This window comes from Trachymyrmex cornetzi, unplaced genomic scaffold (genome assembly GCF_001594075.2).
Source record: "Trachymyrmex cornetzi isolate Tcor2-1 unplaced genomic scaffold, Tcor1.1 scaffold99, whole genome shotgun sequence".
Taxonomy (NCBI): domain Eukaryota; kingdom Metazoa; phylum Arthropoda; class Insecta; order Hymenoptera; family Formicidae; genus Trachymyrmex; species Trachymyrmex cornetzi.
In genome coordinates, this window is record NW_017300343.1 from 1,925,923 (window position 1) to 1,939,120 (window position 13,198).

A 13,198-nucleotide genomic window follows, 5' to 3' on the forward strand; every position below is an offset into this window, starting at 1 on the left:
ATAAATTTCTAGGAGAGCCATATAAAAATAGCTACGCGAATAAAAAAAATATTAGCACACATATGACAAAGTATGACTAAGAAATTTAAATTTAAAATTAATATAATAATTCAATGTTATAAAATATAGATGCAATTTATACCAAAATGCAGCATACGTCAATTATTATAATTCTATTATCAGTAGGTATAGTAGTTTTGAGTAGTAATAAAATATTATAATCCGGTTGTCATTAGTCTATCTGTTAGTTAGTTTATCAATCATTAGTTAGTCCATTATCGTCCATAATCATTAATTTTTAATATAGTTCATTTATTGTCAATAAATTATTATAATTCTATTGTCAATAACGATTTTGAATAGTACAATAATAATTTTCGAAAAGTTTTACGTAGATTTCACGCACGCGCATAAATCTTAATAAGTTTTGCGATGTAACATTAAAATACTCAAAAATAGAATGTAAATAACACAGATTATTTTAAGAAAGCTTCCTTTTTAGGATTTAGAATTTTCAAACTTACGTTGTAATATGATGAAAGAATTTCTTGGAGAAAATCACAATGTAACTTTGCTCTTCACTTGCCTTTTGTTTGTATTCCTCTTCGAATCTGTTCATAAAACACTGTTGATTTCGAAAACAACACTCATTTTTCTCATAGCCGTTTCGAATGAAAGCGAATACTTAAATTTGTGCATTTGTCTCGAATACTATGTTTATGTAGACTTTGTTAACTTTGTTTTTCCTGGTAACAATGTTTTTTACAATTTTGCAAAATATATTTAATTATCATTTTATAAGCATAATAATATTGTTTTATCGTTTGTTAATATTAATTTTTGCTATTTATGATTTCTTATAATTTTATACTTTGTAGAATAAATTTATTGTTAAATATAGACGCTGTTAAAGTTTATATTATATAGATTAAAAGTTAATAAATCTCGAAATTGATTTTGCATTTTTATTTCAAGAAAATTAATAATAATTTTTTAATTTTGATCAGAAGTAATCTGAATTATAAAATTTATTTTTTAATAAAATTCTGAAAACTGTCCAAAATTTCAAAAAATTCTAAGTTATTGAAAAAAATTATGTTTACAATTGTTGTGCTATTAAAAAATTTTTTATTACGAATTAAGATTCGAGGATTTTTTAAAGAAATTTTTAAGAATTTTTGAGAAAATGCTACTATGTACATCAATTACATCAAAATACTGTACATAAGACACATAATAAGTTTTATAAAAATTAGAAGTACGTTATTAATTAGAAATATAGATATAAAATGTATGTATACATATGTATATTTTGTATCTTATACTGTAGATATAAGATATAATCAAATTGACAATTTACGTTTCATGTTCATTTTATTATACAAATATGTAATATATAAAATTTTATTCTCATTTTATCAGTTATGCAACAATATCATTTTTATTCTTTCATTTTTCTGATATTACCAAAATGGGTGAGATTTATATTCATTCAAAATAATTGTTAATGCAAATAATTTTGATGATTAAAATGATATATCTTTCGAACCTATAAATTGCTTAATAAAATATATCTTTTGAATCTTGCAAAAGCTTTGATCATAAAAATTTTTCGGTGAATTTATATAAATTTTTACTTTGTGATTCGCAATATAATAAAAAATTGTTCATATTACAAAAAAAATTTGGCAAATCTTTATATCGCAAAAAACATTTTGCACGAAAGTGTAACGGGATGTTACAAATTCTGCCGAATTTGCATCACAAAATCTTTTAATACAGAAACATTGAAATATATTGTATACATATATCTATTATAATGGAAAATACCTACTTTTAGCGTGTAAGTCAAGATAAATGTATTGTATTTTGTCCGTGGTTAGTCACAATCACAACTCTTCACCAAATCAAGCTTGTGTAAATTATACTGAGTTTCGTGTCGCACGTTTGTGTGTCAGCGGGTCACGTACATTCCCTTGGCAATGAAAGGGTTACATCAGGCATGGAAATTGCCCGCGGATATTACTATATCTGGTGATTACACTGATCGGTTTTTGACTGTAAGCCGGTCAATGGTTGGTTTATCATCAGGTTACAAAACTAATCAGAACCGATGCAATTCGATTCGGTGCTGATCGAATCCGTTTTCTGTCTGAGCTACTCTTAGCTACTCTTAGCGTCATTGGTTAGTTGAAGGGGAGACGACGCGTTGCGGCGGCCTAGAGCTAGAGAAAAAGGGTGAGACAACGGGGGTTGTGCGCGCCCCGAGCCCCGACGCGCGGTTGTATGAGTGGGGATATGATGTTTCTTCTTTCGGGGGTAGTCAGCGCCGCCACGGCATCACGCAGGGTAAGTTTCAGTCGCCACTCGGTCATCTTGCCGAACGGGTGGATTCGAGGAATCCTTTTATTCGCGCTCGTTCTAACACGAAATCGTACTTGAATTCGACTTTATCCTGCTTTCTTTGGCCTTTAGAGAGAAGTTGATCTTTCGCTTGCGGATAAATTGTTATCTGAACATAGTGTTTGTATTTCTGCTCCGATACTAGGATATATGTATCAGGTGCGATTTGTGTAATTTATATGTGGAAACGTGGTGCCGCAACCGGTCAGCGCGTGTGCACCCTACGACGATCGATCGACTCGAGATACGATACGATCCAGAGAAGCGATGGACGGAACCACCCTCCTACGAGATGACAGATAAGAAATCTGAAGATAAGGAACAACAACATACGTGCTACTGGTATGCAATTATATAACGAGATTGGATCGCGATTGCTCGATTCATCCGAATCATTCTGATGCGCCGGTTTGACGTTATGAAGCTTATCGAGAAGTACAACGGTTGCGCCGCGTGGTGTGTGACCCAGCTCGGAAAGATCGTTCTTGCTCGGTCCCAAGTTGCTGCGTGAGGCTCAAAAATTTATCGCACATTCTGTAATCATGATCCTTGGGAAATATAAGTAAACGACCGCCAGAATCCATGATCTGCCAATTTAAGATTTTAAATCGAGGAATATATACAACTCGATGCTTTATTCTTATTAGAGATATAATTGAGTACAGGAAAAGTAGAGAGAAAAGACAAAACAATTTTTTATAATTGTAATTTCGAGAAATGATGAACAATATATGCGGAGAATCAGTACACTATTTTTCTTTCTAGTTCTTGATATTATCTTGGTTTTAAATCGTGTTTAATTAAATTGTGTCACAACGAAATAATCATAGAAATATTGACAAAATATCTTATCGTTAACAAGAATGTAGATTGTAGATAATTAAAAGTTTGACCAGAATCAGATTCTCAAGAATTGCTGATCGAAATTGATAATATCGCTTTCAAGTATTTTTTTCACAATGATATATCTTTGATGATATCAATACAATAGAGTGTCAAAACAATACGAGGTGTTTGTCATCGACTTGCGCTTCTTTCGAGAATATATGCGGGTGAGTTTTTTAATTCATCGATTGATCAATTGCACTGTGCGCAAATGTAATTTTGTTTTGTAAAAGCATTTGCGGATAATGTGATCGATTAAAAAATTCTCCTTATGTATTTATACATATATATATTCATAATTCACGATAAATGTTTAAACGGTTGACCGCGATGAATTGTAGCAGCTTTGCACAGTTTTATGGAGTATATGCAACATCAAGAGTTTTGTCGGCTGTTAGGCATCAACGATTGAGTTATTTCGATTTTATATCATGGAAATCAGCACATATAGATAAACGAGGAAACTAATACAGTTCTTATAAAGTTCCAATTTTTATAATTAATAATAATAAATGAATATTAACATTTCATATAATTTCTATTTTTAACATTTCATGTCTTAATGAAAAAACTCTAAAAAATATTTATGAGATTCTTTTTATCTTGTGTTTATAAAAATCGTCAAATTAATTGACGTATATAATTCAATTAAAATAACGATATTCCGTTTGTATATGTCAATTAATTTAATTCTGTTTTTTGATAGCAATTTGTGTTTGAAATTTATTATTTTGCGATGTAATTGATAATTATTGATACACAATCACATTGGTAATATTAATTAAACATTAGCATAATCAGAGCATTATTTGACATATTTTTATTTGAGAAAGTATTTTTGTAAGCCAATTGTATCGTGTATTTTCTATTTCAACGGAGAGCATATAAAAATATTTTATATTTTGTATTTCAGTATTAATAACGAAAGATTGAAAGTATATTGTATTTCAAATACTAAGATTGACCATCTTATTATTTGAATACAAAATACATAAAACTTTCAATCTTTTGATTTAAATACAAAATACGTAATGTATTTTCATGTACTCCGTTAAAATACAAAATATACTTGTATTGCAAAAACTGTGTTTTTACTAATAGTATTTCAAATACATGCCCAGTTCTGAGCATAATAATTAAATTATACTTATAATTCAAGATATTTATAATGAAAAATACTAACTGCTGATAGAAACATACCTGTGGAAAGTCATCTTACATTCTCATTCTTATCAAGTATGATTAGCTTTCCATAGAGTTTCTCTAATAAAAGTTAAGATATCGATTGCCAAATGTAGATCTATCTATTTCATTCTATCTTACGAAATGCAAGATAGAGTGAGAAGGCAACTGAATCAAAACAGCTATTTTATTCTGTCACTTGTTCCCTATTACATATGACGCATCAATCAAAAATCATCACTCGGTGTTCTACCTCGTACTTGAGGAACTCTAGCTTAGTAAAGATCGGAACGCGTCATAGTCGATTACACTTGAATAGCTCAAAGTCTCTTACTCTTGCCATCCAAGGAAACTTAAGACTCGGAAGTCAAAGATATCCGCCAAGTTTCATCAATTGAAGCTGTTATGTTGAGCTCTGATATCTCTGTTAATATTCTCATAAGACGTAATCGATCAACGGTGGCTTGTAATTTAATCGTTACCTGTCATCATTAATCGTTACATAATGTTGTTAATACATTAGTAACCTATCTCTGACTTAAGTTTCGTTTAATGCAATCACATTCTTACTATTCTTATAATTAATACCATCTTAAACTACTTTTTGGACGTGATAGAATGTATTTTTTTTAAGGAGTGCGACTCAGAAGATAATTTGCCCAAAATATGTGGCATTTTTTTCAAAAATATATTATTTTAGAAAGGTTTGATTAAGGATGCATCTTAAAGCATTACTAAAAATATAAATTTCATATGTTGTTTAATTTACGTTTGTGTATTTGTGAGCACAATTTTCTTATCGTTTTAAAAGCTACATGATTTTTGTTTGCATTTCTTTTTATGTAAAATCTCATTGTAATATTTATTTGCAAATTTGATGAGAAAATAGCGTTAATTAAATAAAATATTTTACATATACTATTAAAACTCTAATAAATATTTATATATAATTATTTGAATCCATTTACTCGTTTAAAATTATTTACATTCGCAATAACTATATATATTCTATTATATAAAATTGTAATAGAATATATATAGTTATTGCGTAACATAAACCTTTATAAACCAAATTATTTGTTTTGTTTCTTGTAATGGGTTTTAAAGCGTATTTACGACTAAAATTTTTTATCGTTGAAACACAAAACTTAAGAAACCTGTGGTTTTTTAAGTTTCATTTCAGTAACTTGTAGATAGTTTGTATAGCCCAAACATCTTTAAGTGCTTTTGGTCACGCATTCATTTATTTCCTTTTTTCTGTAAATCAATCATGACAAGTTGGCGAAAGAAATGCAATGAATCGTTCGACCACATTCGAATGGGAATGTAAGAGGAAAAGGAGATAAATAGCATCCGATGAAGTCCTTTAAATAAATTAAAGAAATTCGATTTAATCGAATCTGTACGGAATCATTGATCTGTGAAACTCTATAATGACTGAGATGTTATTTTTTGCGATACCAATGATGTTATTTTTGAAGATAAAGTAATGCTAAAATATGAAATTGTTTTACGTACCAAAATTCACATTAGGTTCGAATTAACTTATACTTTCTTTTGTGAATTTTCCTTAATTGTGTGATATTATTTATTAAACGTTAAGTTATTATATTTTGATATTAATATTATAATTAATATTAGTTTTTAAATATAAATTCAAATATTTTATTTTAATTTTAGTATCAATGCTGGATAAAGATCATTGTAGAATAATATTCGCATACTGTATCTATATGAAATGCAAAGAATATATGTAAATAATTTTTATTTGTAAACAATTTAATTTTTATTTGTAATTGCATTTGCTATAGAATTCTTAAAAGTGCAAAAGTTTAATGAAAATGGAGCTGATTTGATCTGACTTATTAAGAAACGAAATAGACAAATTGCTTGAACTTTTATTTAGTTTCTATCGATCGATTAAGAGAGAAAAATCCTCAAAAACTCTTCCGCTTGATGTTTTCGTTTGTCCTTTATTGTTATACTAGCTTTTTTTTATACAAAGAAATATCTCCAATTTTATCTTTTGCGTTTTATCATCCATTCACTATTGATTCGATTTTATAAGTTTGTACATACTATGTAGTATAGATATATTATAGTTATGAAACTCAATAATTCTTTTTTCTTTGTCATCATTGATATAATTCATTCTATGAAATATTTTGTTATTTCTTTCTTTAAATATATTGTAAATCTATGTATAATAAATTTTTATTTAGGCTAGATATATAATTTTATTATGTTTTATTATATCATATGTATTGATTTAATATAACATATATATTATGTATATTATATTAATATCATATAAATAATTTTTTTAATTTTACTTACAGATACATATATATATATATACATATATATATCTGCAAGTATAATTGATCAACTTGAAAAAGGATTGTTTTATATTATACACGTGTATAAATAAAATATATAATAGAACATTTCTTTTTTAAGTTATACAATTTTGAAAAGATAAATTTATGATATATGGCTTTATTTTGCTTGTTAAATTTTTATTTCTTGTGATTTCTCTAGCTACTTTCTATATATTTTGTCAAATGGATTAGCGTTATGAATTTGTTTGTTTCCCGAGAGAAATCCAAGCTTATTTGTGTGTGTGTATGTGTGTATGTGTGTGTGTGTGTGTGTGTGTGTGCGCGCGCGCGCGCGCGTGTGTGTTTATGTGTGCGTGTGTGCGTGCGTGTACATTTTGTATGTACATACACATACACACACACACACACATACACACCTCGCCACCTAGCGAAATAACTGCAATTTGTGTTCCACTTCATCGATCGCTACAACTCAATTTGCTGTTTTCTTTTCAATATACATTTTTTAGTAAAAATGACCCTGCCAGTTTTTTTAATTACATTTATTATTACGTTTGGCTGCCGAAATTTATGATATTCTATATTTAATTTGTTATTTTATGTTGAAGTGCATTAGATTTAATTGACAAATTAACAAACAAATTTTGTTTTATTTCAATACAATTTTCCGTTTTCGGAATCTAGCAACTTGGAGATATATGGAAAATATTTTATTCTATCTTAATACTGTATTAAATATAAAAAGCAAGAGCTTTTATATTTACATAATGAATAATCAGGTCATACTAAATAAAAAAGCACTATCAAATTGATAAAATATGGCAGGAAGATTATAATTTTTCTTTTATATCTCTTGTTATATCTTAAAAATGAAAAATCATACCAAAACAAAACAAAATATATTTTAAAGCTAAAAGTTGATACTTTTGTGTAACATTAATGAAATTTAGAAAGATCAAAATCAAGAATATATCGAAAAAAACTTATTTATACTTGTGTTACAAAATGAATGTTGAACAGTATAATATAAATTTAATGAAATATCTATTTTTATATATAATTTTTATAATAATTTTAATTTTAAAATTTTATTGCTAAAGATCTCCTAAAAATTGTTTTTCTTCTGTGTAAATTTTTATTGTAATAAACGGAAATAATAAAAATTTATATTTCGTTAGTCTTTGATTAATTTTTTAAACAAGTTAGTACTAATGACATTTCTAGAGAAAGAGAGAGAGAGAGAGAGAGAGAGAGAGAGAGGAGAGGAGGGGAGAGAGAAAACTGTATATTATTTTTTATATCTATTTAATCTTATTTTAATCGCAAATTAGATTTTTATTTTTATAAATAACAAAACAAAACTATGAAAACAAATTCGTAAAAACCTGAATGGTATAAAAGTGTGCAGAAAATAGGGGAATGTATTTATACGATCGCGAATTTTTAGCGCGGGCGCGGCAAAGTCGCTATATAACGTGCAGGATATAGTTTTTTGCATGAGTGTCGTGTCATTCAAATATCGGATCGTGTCTGAAAATAGGCCAAGTGCATTACAAAGGAAAAATAAAAAAAACGAGAATTTAGCAAACAGTTCAGAATATGTAGGACGTATTCCACATTTCGTATTTCGACTGTTCTTTTTCTGTTGATTTTGTATAACTTAAATCCAGGGAGCTATTTGTCTTTACTATGATAACTGTGTATGATCTTATGCGAGTATCTCTCATATTAATCTTGCGATAATAAGCCAACTCTTAGTTTAACATTAATAGATACATATATAATAAGCATATTATATTTTGACGTTTTATTATAAGACCATTAATCTCTATATCAAAATGCATATTTCGTATTTGTAGAAAAATTAATATTAGTAAAGTAGGTACTTCTTGTTAAAAATACTACAAGGATGTTTTTTATTTTATTAACTGATTTGATACGGGATGAAGTGCGTGCAGCCCACTTCACGCTACAAATGTTTTAAAGCACTTGATTGACCAATCAGGAGAAAAAGTTGTACTAATTGACAATTAAAAATGCTTTAAAGCATTTATAACATCAAGTGGACCGTAGCCAATGTAAGTTAACACAATCATAATGAAATTAGAAACTTTTTCATTAAATTATGAAGTAAATTTTTGCAGTAAATTTTTTATTAAATTCGTAATAGTGGAGAAATGTATGATCTTTTATATCTGTCTAAAAAAATAAATTCTTGACACTTGGATTTATTTATAAGTATTGTATGTTTGTATCATTTTTTATGTCTGAATAGCACATTTTTATCTATTTCCTCAGTTTTCGACAATGTTTTATAACATTTTTGTAGTGTCCTATTTTACATTTTTCTTTTCTGACAATACATTCACGTGATGGTTGAGTGGTAAATTTGCCGCATATTTAAATGCCAAACTAAACTCACACTGTACAAGATGTAGAATAAAAAGCGTTTTTGTATGTAGGAGGTCAAGACGACGACAGCGTCGTCGGCAGCAGTCTTGACGCCATGGATTCTTCCGTCCTTTCCGAAGGACACCGGAATTGTAATTCTACTTTTTCGGTGTTCCCCTATATCCGTATCTCGTATTTCCGTATTTCGCGTCATGAAACACGTTATCTCTTTCAGTGTAACATCACCAATGGCGCTTACAAGCAACGCTTGTTCTTAAGTGACATATAAGAAAGTGCGATGTCTCTGTCTTGAATTTCGTGAAGACGTTAATCCCAGCATCTTCTTCACGAAAAGCGAGATTATTTTTGTTGCATTCTGGTGTAACTAAAAAAATTTTACTTTTACAACATTCAAAGACACACCGTTCGTGGCATAATCGATATAAAGTATGCGAATACTTTGAACATTTAGAGCAATAAATAATGAATAATAGATTATTATTGCTAGTTACTTATTAATTATATAATTTCAAGTAAGGTAGTATAAAACTGTAGTTATTAATGTATGCACATAATAATATCTAATAACTTGATACTATATATTATATGTACATAAATTACATTTATTTATTTAACTAGCGAGCAACACAAAAATAAAAATATTATTGACATGAAGGATAGCATTGATTCTATAAAAATTGCGAATATTATAATGCAATATATACGTAATTTATTTTTAAAAAAATATAAGAATTTCTGATTTTAAATATTTAATTGTCCTGCACTTCTGCGTTACATCACATTAATGAAATTAGGAAGAATTTTGAATTAGACATTTTATATTGAAATATTTTGCACGATAAAATATCGAAAAATCATCTAACTCGAACTTTGAAGAAAAACTTTGCAATATCATCCTTGTATACATAAACTACATCAAACGTGCCATGGCGCAAAGGGTAAAAGACTGAAAACATCTTCTCTTGCAACCAGCAAAGAAGCAAAATATATTCCATTCTTATAATCTTCCCGCCGTCTCAGAATAGTCTCGGAAGTCGTTAATTTAGGCAATCGACCGGAACGCTTTGTCGAAAGTTTCTGGCTTAAGCGCAGTCTTGGTAAGTTAACTTACAAAGTATCGATAAAAGAAAATTAAAAAAGAGTTTGAACACAAAACACGTCCACGTAATGATTATTTGAGCGGTACATTTGAAAAAAAATTTACTTATTTTTAAAAATAATATGCTTCTGTAAGTTTCTTAACGAGATATTACATATCTTTTATTGTTATAAAAACTTTATGTTAAAAAATTATTACAAATGATATCAATCTCTGATTGCTAAAATATATCTTTGAAAACCGGATATAATCTTGGCAAATTCCTCATTGCTTACGTAGTTCAGAAAATTGCAGAATGTCAACAAGCGACTCACCGAGCATTATTCAAGCAAGAGACAAATTCCTTCTGGCAGTTGGTACAAGGTAAATGCGAAGGGAAGGCGTACCTTCATAGGGAAGTCGATCGATATATGCTCCTTTGAAATGAGAGGCCGCTTCCTCGAGCATATCAGCAAAATAGTTTGGCTAAAGTAATGCTAATGGTCGAGGAGGTGGGGGTGAATCGAACGTTGTCTACGAGGTGAATGAAAGGTCCTGTCTTTTATGTAAAAGGTCAGGAAAAGCAAGAAGGTCCGAAAGGCAAAAAAAAAAAACGCATCAAAAAGTCATGCTAATTCTGTCATCCGCGATCAATTCCACGTGAATTTACAGCCTTACACTATATTACTTACTGCAGATCGATGTAACTTTCCAATTATCGATCGAGTTCGCAATGTTCGAGCCGATTCAGTATCTTATTACAGATTGAAAGAAATACTTTCAATGTTTGCGCGAATCATGTTGGCGCAATTATTAGCTTAATGTGGGAGCAGTTTCCTTCTTTTTTATTTTACGCTCTTTTTATGAGTCGGTTATATAGATCAGATATGTCTAAAAAATCTTTTTTTGATTTATTAAGATTTTAAATACTTTATAACATTGAACATGCTTTTCATCGTACATTTATCCATCCATTTATTCGTACATTGCATTATTCTCGTCGATATTATGGGGTAGTTTACAATGTTAATATAATTGTGTAATTAAAACAAAAACAAAAAATTAAAGTGTATTCCTAATTAATCACATAATAAAGCTTAATGTGTTAGTTAATTGAAACATCCTATATTTCACTTAATTTTATTACATTCTAGAATGATTTAGGAAATTGTAGTATACAATTCCCAAGAATCAATAGCGCAGAGTTGTATTCTCCTTTATATTTAATAATTGTACTCAGAAAGAAAGAATGCTTTTTGAAATGAGATTTGCTGAGCTTGCTCGCACTCGTTGAATTTTCTTGCGTTGTATTTTGCCATGAGGCTTGGTAGAACCATTCCCATTCAACGATCGCGGCTCGTCTCAACGGGGTTATTTCGCGGTTACGTAGACAATGATGTGGACCACGAACTAAGAAAAGTACAACTCGGATCGATCGATCTCAGCAGAAAATGAAAAAGACTAGTATATCGTGCCAAAAACGGTGCGATGACGATGGAAGTTTTATATACTGTGTATATAACTTACGCTCCTTCGGGCGAAACTAAAGACGAAATACTCTACACACATACACGAAGAGAATTTTTTCTTAGAGTTTACCCTAAAAATATGATAGTAGTGGGACAACATTGTATTTCCAAGAATTTTAATGTAAATCTCTCTCATTCATTAATAAAACTACAATAAAGTATAAAATAAGTTTGATTAATTTTACTGAAGTGCATGATAAAAATCTTTAAAATATTGTATTGTACCACAACTACCATATTTTCGGAGTAAATTTTAAAACAAAATTCTTTCTTTGTGGTATAGACTTTCAAGAGATATACTGTTAAGTTTATAATGTCAAATTATACCTAATTTGAGTTATCTTTAATCATTTTTATAAATGATAAATTATAAATTGATAAAAACTAATAAGTTTTTATAGACTCCTTTAATTAAAACAATTAATGAAACCCATAAAAAATATATTACAGGCAATAGGAATCGACGCTGGTTATCAATTAGTGCAATTTTTCTTAATACATTTTTATAAAATTTGCCACTTATTTAATATGTCATTAATATATCAATTAATTTAACTAACTTAATGAAACTAAATTTAATACATTTCTCAAGAAAATTAAATTTTACTCAAAGTTTATTATTTACTAAGTGCATACTAAGTTTGTTATTTACTAAGTATATTAATATGGACAACGTTTACTTTGAAATTAAGTATAAAAATGTTGATTTACATTTTAATACATGACATGGAACTTAAAAATAATAAAATTGTCATTTAACTCAAAGAATCGGCTTATCATTACTCCTTTGAGAAGGAATAATTCTAACAGCAAGATATTGAATTATTCTTTGTTAATATTTTTAATAATTGATGCTGAATTTTAAACTAACAATAAGTATGATAAAATAGTGTGATGGATAAATAGTCGAGTAAATGTATAAAGTTAAAGTATGTGCACATATAGATCTCAAAATTTTTGTTAGAATTTTAAAATACAGTAGATAGATAATAATACATATTTATTTTATGTGACGAATACATAAAAAAAGCTTTTAAACAGTAATATAAGAAGAAAATTAATTTTCTTCTACGTATTTGTTATGTAGTAGGTACTATTATATTAAAAACGATATCTCTTTTCTCTTAGAATTAATTTCTTGCTTTATTCTACTAAATATAAAAATAATAAAGAAATTAAAAATACATTGTTTCTTTAGCACAAATTGAAATTTTAATAATATCGAATATTTATTGTTACTAAAATTTTGTATATTATTAAACTTTATTTCTACTTTGTTTAATTTTAGTAAAATTAAGCAATTCTATTTAATTGCTGTTATTCCCTTCAATATTGAGGTGGAACACCTTAACAGTGTTTAACAAAAA